Raw genomic sequence first — 9,845 nt, 5'->3', positions numbered from 1 at the left:
CTCAACTTAACTTTGCTATTCAAACTCCTGGTCGTGGACAGTAGACTACGTGAATTCTAACAGCATCGAATTGAATGTCTTGTGTTAGTTGCTCAGAGTCTTTGCGTTCGAAGTCCAAATCTCACTAGGAATTATTTGTCGATGACACATTTACAAATCTATTCGACATCAATTTTAGGAGTTAAGGCAACGAGCTGGCAAAATCTTTAGCATGCCGGGCAAAATACTTAGTAGCATTTCGCCCGGCTTAACGTTCTGAGTTCAAATTCCACCGTGGTCGACTTTACCTTTCATCGATAAAACAAGTACCAGTTGAACACTGGAGTCTCCCCTCTCGCTCCAATCTTGCTGGCCTTGTGTCAAAATTTTAAACCAATATCTATCTTAGGAATTATGACAGATTCAGTTGTTGCTTTGTGGAACATAGACGTGTGTGTGCCCGCGCGCGTGTGTATGTGTGTTCATCTTTATATACTTAGGTATGTATATAATGATTGGTATCCGTACAATATCCTTCTGTGAAACCCGTCAAATATTAGCCAACCCGAATCTACGGCAGAATTAACTCACCCAAGGCGACACGCATTGGAATTGAACCTGGAGCCATGTGGTTATGAAGCGAACTGATTTACAGAGCCACGCCAGCGTCTGAATATGTATATGTGTATGTGTGTGTGTATGAGAGAGAGAGGGGGGAGAAGGAAAGAGACATGTCACACTCTCATATAACCGTCTCGGATTGCATCTTTCACATTTGCTTTAAATCTATCTTTTTATTCACTGACACACACACACACACACACACACACACACACACACTCACACACACACACACACACTCTCTCTCTCACACACACACATAGAGGTACCTACATGTACTTTGCAATAATCTGTCTGTCTCTGTCAGTCTGCCTATCTGTCTTTTAGCCTGCCCGCCTATCTATCTATCTATCTATTTATCTATCTGTCTGTCTGTCTGCTTTCTTTCTTCTGCACCTCGTAAATCTTTGACTAGCTCTAAGTGCCCACCACCACATCCTTCTCGGATCTGTATTTCTCTACTTGTTTGTCTGTGTTTCTCTCTCTCTCTCTCTCTTTGTCGATATATCTCTGTATATCTCTTCCCTCTACTTTTGTCACACAGCTGTTGTCTTCACCATAGTCCGTCCTTCCCATGAAATTAATGCCAGTCTTCCTTCATGACTGGGATTGATCGATTCTTGCAATCCAAGCGTTAATCAATCATTCTTAACGACTCCAAGACTATGAGTGTTGTTGTTGTTGTTGGTGGTGGTGGTGGGTAATGATGGTCGTGGTAGTGTTGGCACTCGTGTTGTTGGCGGAGGTGGAGCTGATTTTGGTGTTAGTGTTGATTTGTTGTTGCTTTTGTTGTTATTGGTGGTGGTATTGGTGTTAGCTACTATTGTTGGGGTAGTGGTGATAGTGATGGCGGTGTTGTTTTTGCTAGAGATAATAATTTCGTCGCCGGTAATGGTGGTGGTGGTGGTGGTTGGATAGAAGAGTGTCGGAGAATGTTGATAAGTGTTAATAAAAGTGGTGGTAAGAAGAAGTAGATGAATATTGGCGAATGTGAGCAGGTATTGGTGTTGATTGTGATAATGTTAAGAGTGAAGATGCTACAAGTGAATACTGTCGTTGTTGTTGTTATGTAACCCTAGGTCAGCTCTGATCATGCAGACATTTAACATTTAAGTAGTTAGTCAAGCGATTCTTTACACATATGTAACCTTTTCAATCAGTTCAGTGCAAAGTTCCCTGCGTGAAAACGTTACAGATGTGTAATTAAAGACTTTGTAAAATCAATTAACAGAATTATAATAGTGTGTTTTTTTTTTATCTGCAGAATGACTCTCCCAAAATAGTGTTATATATGTGTGTGTGTTTGTTTGTGTGTATACATATGTGTGTGTATACACACACAGTATGTGTATACACACACACACATATATATACATGCACACACATATATATGCATAGAGTGTGTATATGTATGTATGTGTGTATGTATGTATCTGTACAGACACGCACATGTCACACACATTTGAATGGGTGTGGAAATCTATATTTATATCTAATTCTCTCTCGTTTTCTCTCCCTCTCCCCCTTTGTATGAGTGCGTATGTATGTAGTATATATGTATGCATGCACATACATATATACATTCATACATATATGCATGCATGCATGCATGCATACATACATACATACGTATATTAACCGGAAGAAAACTTTCAAAAGTTACTCAAAGGCCGAGAGTTTTTTCCATTGTACTCGGTCCTTTGAAATATATATTAATATACTTGTTTGCACCATATATAACATTCAACTGGTTTTAAAAACACGAATAAATGTTTCCAACATATTTATGTGCATCCTACTTTTACCAATGATTAAAAACTTGCTATTTTTCCAAAGGGATTGATCATTTCCAAACTAATACGTTCACAATCTGTTGAACTACATGCACTTTTTTTATTAAAATTATTTGTGGCACTAGGACCATACTTTCCGTGTTATGTAGAAGATAAAAGGAAACAGTCATCATAATTAAATTATTGTTGATATCTTTACACATCCATTTTTTTTTCTACAAACAACTGTATGTCTGATTGAACAGTTACGAAGTCTGATTGAGCAGCACATTACATATTTACAGGTGCATTCTGATGTGACTGGGAAGTTTTTAAAATTGGTATTTTCTACAGTATCATACATTGGGTAAATCGACCTTTTGATCAAACAGCCTTGTTTTCGAAGTAATTACTGTCACTTACAAAAGCTATTGAATTTGATACCGCTTTTACAAGCCTTCCAAATTCTGTTTTGCAAAGCAATATAATAATAATAAAAGGCCAACGCAGTTTGTTTTTATGTGCGACAATAAATTCTTTTGTTAAATGTTCGCAGTTGTTGTTCAGTTACTTCTTCATGCGGCCAAGAAGCATATTTTTCATTCATTAACTCAACCAGCTACCACAGCAGCATGGAGGAAGCACCGTAATATATTCGTGAGAACGGATGACGCAGCCTGCCAACAACATTCCGACAATTGGTGACAACCGATGTTCATCTCTTCCACATTTGATGATATTCGACTCAGAAATAGCCAGCAAAAGCCGTTAAAACAAACCATACTCATTAAATACGTAAATATAAACTCACCACGACGGGAAGAAAAGATTAAAGGGTTCAGACGCCGTCACATATACAATTTTTACCATCGCAACCCCTGCCTCTGCAAGTTATGATGTTGAGAATACTGTTTGTTATATTAAGTTCATATTTTGGGTATACCCTTCAACACAGACGAAAGTCTCTTGTCTCAAAAGTGATTCCGGAGCGGAAGTTGATTCAGAACCTTCCTGAGTTCGCTTAACAGCTGGTATTTTCATATCCTTTCTTTAGTGTGATTCCAAATAATTTCCGTTCAAAAAGAATGGCGAATTCACCTGCCTCGTTCTTTTCTTCTGTAAATAGTGATAGCTTAGCTATTCAAGCTGCTTTGTTCTTCACGTCACCTCCATATACTGAAGGTCCTTCCCTTTAGTTTTTTCGACTCGAAGTCAATTTCGCAGCAAATAAAATTTCTTCGGACACGCGTCAGTTTCACCTTTTAGTCAGTGTTTTGCTTCCTGCCTTAAGCAGTGAAGTCAAAGATCGATTACCAACCATCCCGACTCTACATCCTATCAAAGTATGAAAGCAGAAATTTTGCGACATACTTCCACGTCCAAACAGTAATGTCTTCACCCACTCTTTCACAAAGAGGTTTTAGGGGATAAGAAACTTTTTCAACTGTTGAGAAGAATGAGAGAATTAGTGGAGGGTAATCCATTTGAAGAGTCAATGTTGCGATACTTTTTCTTGTGCCTCCCTTCAAACGTGCAAGCCATTTTAACGCCTAAGAGATAGCAGAGCTCGACCACCCAATTGATCGACTTGGTAGATTTTATTATGAATATTTCCTCTTCAAATATTGGTAATGTAGAAGCTTATCCCCCCTACCTTCGTCTCTTCTATTTTTTCTGAGTTGGCAATATTTTATTAAGACAACAGAAGATAAAATTCAGGTTTTAACAGATAAGCTCGCCCAGCAGCAATTCCCTCGATATTCAATATATGAACGACTTGTTGATTGCTAGTCCTACGTGGGAGCAACACGAAGAACACTTAGAACAACTTTTTATTAGATTGTTATTATTTTATTAGATTGTTATTAGATTGTTCAGTGTTGTAATTAACCCCTATAAATGTCTTTTTGGCGTTTCTTCTATAGCGTGTTTGGGACATATTTCTAATAAAGACGGAATTCGTCCGTTAACGGAAGAAATAGATGCCATTACAAATATCTGCATTGCTAAAGAAGATGCGAGAATTTCTTGGTCTCATTAACTTCAATAGAAGATTTATGCAGCACTGTACAGAGACCATATTTCTACTAACAAAGTTGTTACGTAATCTTAAAAGAAAAAAAGGAACTATTTCTCTAAATCCAGCTGGATTGTAATCTTTTGATTATATCAAAAACAAAAAGAAGAAAAAAAAGTTTACAGAAGTTACACTATAAGCCCACTCGATACCAAACGCTCCTTTACCAGTGATAGCAGATGCATCTGATGTTGGAATCGGAGGGGGTACTGCCACAGTTTGTTCGAGATGCTTGGCAAACTTCTTACCCTTTTTTTACAAGCGTTTCAAACCAGCAGAAACGAGGTATAGTACTTTCCGCATAGAATTATTGGTCACTTATTTATCTTGAAACATTTTTCGACATTTCTTAAAAGGAGAAACCTTCACCAGTTATTCTGATCATAAACCGTTGACATATGCATTGACCTGTATAGACCGTTTTTCTAGATGATCTGAAGCCATAACGATTAGAGACATTTCATTCTTTGCAGTTACAAAGCCCTAATGGTCGAATGGCTTTCACGTTTTGGTACTTCTATGACAATAACAACCAAAAGAAGTCGTCAATTCAAATCAAATCTTTTCGCCAACCTATCTGACTTGCTAGGTACACATCGAATTCGCAATACCGCTGATCAACCCAAGTATAACGGAATGATAGACAGTGGTATAGCTAATAGGGGAGCAAGGGGAGAGACGGTTCTCTCAAGAACATTTTTCGAAATTGGCGTCTTTTCAACAGTTTTTAAAAACTGTTTAGGTCACTTGTGCAATAAAAGTCAAATCTATTTTTGTCGACCACATGGCCGTGGAGTCATTATTTTATTTGACCAACTTCCTGTGTTTTTTTTTTTTTTTTAACTATCTGCTCAGTCTCCTGTGTTAGTGTCTGCTGACATCTGAAAAACCAAAACAAATCCTAACATTATAACCTCTTGACACTGGACGATCCCGAGTAGTTTCATCTTTTTCACGTCACACTTATATCAGTAGTTATAAGTTTCATACATAATGAAATTAATTAATGTAGAATAAAATTGCGTATATTACAACTAATGAAATATTTCGCATAATATAAAAGAAATGAGTTAAAAACTGGTATGTGTCGCGGTGCCTCTTTTTTTATGTGCTCATTCTTCCTAACTTTAGAACCTGGCTTCACCTCTGATGTTAGAACGTTTTCATCAACAGCTTTACAAGTACATTCCGATTTGGCTAGATGGTTAGAAGCCCCGCCAACTGCGTTACAAGGTTTACATACCACTGTTAAGGAAGGTCTAGGTAACTTCCCGGCAGAATTGCTATATAGTCTGGCACTTAAACTGCCTGGTCAAATGACATTGGCTACGAAATTACATGTTATCTGCGAAATTACACGGCAGAGTTACCTCCATTTATAAACGAGACTGCAGTCGATTAACCCTTTTGTTCCACTCGATATCAAAACCTGGACTCACGTATTTGTAAGCAACGATGCAGTTAAGCATATCTTTCAAAATCCAGCGGTAGATTTCGAATTCTTCTTGATTGAAAAGCTGACAGAAGACCCTTCGTGTTATTGGTAACATTCACCCAGTACAACCTGTCGCTTGGTCGGGCTGTCGACCACTAAACTAGCGACCTACTTAAGCTTGCTTGATAAGGAAGTGGTTTGTCGTTGGACATCCTGCAGGATGAAAAACAAAACAAACTGTCAAGAGGTGGATGAACTCAATAGAGTCGATGACCATTCAACAGCTGGAAGCGAGAGCCCGCTAGCTTTTTTCTTTATATTTCTTATTGGATATTTCTATAGAAGAATGAAAACTCTTTGCTTGCATCCAATAATATAAACTAGTTCTGTTTTGACTAATACATATGTTGCTTAGAGAGTGGGGTTGACTCTGCAAGGTCTTTCCTTATGTATGTATGAATGTGTGTATGTGTGATATACAAAGGAGTACTGAAAAGTTCCTGGCTTTGGTTAAAAGAAAATACAGCAGCATTCATAAGTTAATTATTCAACATATTCCCCTCTCACATTCACATGCTTATTGCAGCAGTTCTTCAGTTTTTCTAAGCCTGGCCTTTCACGATACCCTTAAAGCCAGGAACTTTTCAACACCCCCTTGTGTGTGTGTGTGTGTGATGTAGTAGATGCCGGAACACTGACAAAAGCATAACAGTCATAATTGAGGCCATTGAAAGAAATTTGGGTAATTTAAGAATTAAGGAAGCATTACTCATACACAGACTAGGACCCCAAATTAACAACAGGATGGAAGTTGGTAATCAATATATTATTTAGCTACATCTGGATGTGTGTAGGTTCATTCTTAATAACATGCTCATGTATTGTATATAACAAAAAAAAAAAGAGAAGCTGCACGTATAACACATAACTTAGAAGCAGCGCCACAGATGTACCAACACACACGAGATTGAAACATAACCGACCTCACACACTTCTCATGAGGAATTCCGGAAGAAGCTTTGTGAGACCACTACTGAGACGCTTCCGAAAAAAAGAAAACCGTTGGAAAACAGTTTATAGCAGAGACTCCATCTAAGAAGATCTGAAGAAGGAACTGTAATTCCGAAATATCATCGGACTATAGATAACCAAATTACAACAGGTATATAGTCCATTTTTTGTTTTATAGTGCATTGTTGTACCATTCTAAACTTTTTATTCTTTACTATAAAATGCAATATCATTTAGAATAAAATAAGTTAACCATTGCAGAAATTTGAAAAACAATAGATTGCAAATAGTTACTAGAATTTACAAAATGATGATGTAAAATGATATTTTCTGGATTAACTTATGATTAGGATGTGTAGAAAATATGAATGGTTATAAATAATAACAATAATTTAATTATAGTTGTAGTCCTTTATTTTCTACGTAAATCCAGAAGTGTAGATCTCTTCCGGTCTAATGGCAATATAACTGAAATTAGTAAACCATTAGGTGTCCTTTCAAAGATTGTGAAAATACTGGTTTGAAAATATACTGTTGTTCATGCAAGGAAATGTTACAAGTTTCAAATTACAACATTAATAAAAGTAAGGTTTATATAAATGTGATTGTAGGAAATGAATTATACATATGTTCATGTGTGTAATCAGTTGAGTGTTGAGTGTCAGATGTGGCAGAAGTGGGTAAGTGTTGCTGAGTTAAAAGAGAAGGGAATAACATGCGCTTGTAATTTAGTGAAATGGAGATTACAGCAAGTTGTTTATTCATTCAGTTTAAACATGTTTTGTTGGTTAAGACGGCTGAGACTGTGAGTGGAGAAATGACCGATTCTTATTTGTTGAAGTTGTTCTGCTAGGTTATAGTTGAAAAAGAGCACAAAAGGCTTGGAAATAGAAGTATCAAAATTGCTGCTGTTCAGTTCAACTGTGACATGGAGGGTGATGCACCAAGAAGTGATATCAGGTGAAGAAGCAGGAAATTTGACATGTCTCATTTTTAGAAATACTGACATCAACTGGAAATCTCCATAGAAATGGTGCTAGTGACAGACTTAACTTAAGAGATGAAGAAGGTAAAGTCTTGAAGTCAGTGCAGACAGTCTTTCAGTGTTGTACAGTCTCTCTCAGGCAGCACTTGCTACACAACAGCAGAAAAAATAAATACATTAACTCAGTGCTGAAAAATGAAGAGAACAATATTGTACATGCTGACAGCAGGCTCCTCTGGAAGCAAACTCTTCCAGATAACATCAAAACAGGTGGACTAACATACCTCAAGAAGATCAGGTGGACTAACATACCAAGAAGATCTGGATGTGAAATGCTCAACAAAGACCATGCATGGTTCCAAAGACTTGAAGACGACAGTAATATTGACATGAAGCATAACCTCTCTTGGACTTGTGGCTACTACATCACATCACACTTTGAATGCTATGCATTTGCAACTGAAGAATAGGAAATTGCTACTAAATTCCTAATAAACAAAAAAGACAGTGAAGCCATTGGAGTTCCAAGATGCAACTGAAAATGTAGATTATGCCGTATATCATCTGTGGAAGACATCACACATGTGATTAGCACCTGCTCAAAAATGTCATCAAAGTACTAACTCTCAATGCAACTCGACACTGTTGCAAAAGCAATATACAATGCCATTATAGAGAATACTCCTGTCATTGAATATATACACAAATATCAACACCAGGAATAATGGGGGAATATTCCCATCAAAACATCTGTCAAGTATAAATATAAGATGTTGGATATTGTTGTTTGGAACAGACAAGAAATATGTACCATCACAGAGGTCACCTGTCCTGCTGATGTGAATATCTCTTTGAAAATAAAGCAAAAGAGGATAACTATGGGCAACTGCTTTGAAACCTCCAGCTTCTATATTCAGATTTTAAATTCACAATTTTACCATTAATAATCAGTGCATTTTATTATATGAGTAAATGTCTAAGTGACAATCCAGTTAAGGTAGGGTTTTCAGAAAAAGAAATTACCAAACTCGCACATGACAAATATGTATCAGTAGAATTGTAAAATTATGCAAGACTTTTCTCACGTTTAGAACAGAACATCGCTTTTGTTATCTACATTCTAGTAATGAAGCTTTGTATCCCCTCATGAAGAATTTAAATAATTAAAAGCAGAAGAGAACATACATACATACATACATGTACATACATACATACATACATGTACATACATATATCTATTAGTGGCACAGTGAAGATTTGTCAAACATTCCACAAAGTCTCCATCTGAGATTCTTATGTGAATAGATGCACATGCTTGGATGTATGCATCGACAGTTGAACCTGCACACCAAATCAACTACATATTTACAAACACCAGAAACTCTCTTAACTTAAAAAAGTCTTCATTGCCTTGTTAGTAACTGGCTTGAAAACTCTCAAGAACTGAAATAAAACTCAAAGAAAAAGCACACACACACACACATGCACACGCACTCATATATATATGTGTGTGTGTGTGTGTATCTATGTATGTAAATGAGGTTTCCATACACCCAGTAGATATGTATAAATACAGTCCAATATCTTCAGTATGTGCAGTCTATCTGGTTTACCTCACTTTTTATTTTACATTCCACAATCATTATCTCTCTCTTTCTCTCTATGTATATATATATATATATATATATATATATATATATATATATATATATATATATATATGTATGTATGTATATCATCCAATTCATTTATCCCAAGTCCACTTCCTAGTGAAGTTTTCCTTGCTGTAGATATAAAGGCTGTTATTTAATGTAATCTCTATGGTACTTGCACTGCAGTGTGTGAGTGTGTATATGTGTGAATCTGTTTGTGTGTGTATATGTGTGTATGTGTGCATGTGCATTTCACCCTTAAGTCCATTTGGAAACAAGAGTCGTTCTACTTCCTACCTCACTACTCAACACT

At 36.7% G+C, this 9,845-nt stretch overlaps 1 protein-coding gene and 1 long non-coding RNA gene across 3 annotated transcripts in view; one reads left to right on the top strand and one right to left on the bottom strand.

The window, feature by feature from the left end:
* Positions 1 to 265: 265 nt before the first annotated feature.
* On the bottom strand, positions 266 to 6,018 carry LOC149136183 (uncharacterized). Its single transcript, XR_016241624.1, has 2 exons — positions 5,889 to 6,018; positions 266 to 5,330 (listed from the first exon to the last, which is right to left on the bottom strand). It is a non-coding gene; the product is annotated as an uncharacterized LOC149136183 (long non-coding RNA).
* A 12-nt stretch (positions 6,019 to 6,030) lies between these two features.
* Positions 6,031 to 9,845, top strand: part of LOC128247613 (uncharacterized) — a 64,862-nt gene continuing 61,047 nt past the window's right edge. For both annotated transcript variants that reach the window (XR_008263982.2, XM_089351116.1), the window contains exon 1: positions 6,031 to 7,046. The gene's annotated coding sequence lies outside the window, so the exon portion shown is untranslated. The remainder of the gene's footprint in view (positions 7,047 to 9,845) is intronic.

The sequence above is a fragment of the Octopus bimaculoides genome, chromosome 4 (assembly GCF_046866305.1).
Source record: "Octopus bimaculoides isolate indiv1 chromosome 4, ASM4686630v1, whole genome shotgun sequence".
Classification (NCBI taxonomy): Eukaryota; Metazoa; Mollusca; class Cephalopoda; order Octopoda; family Octopodidae; genus Octopus; species Octopus bimaculoides.
This window is presented reverse-complemented; position numbering and strand designations above follow the sequence as displayed.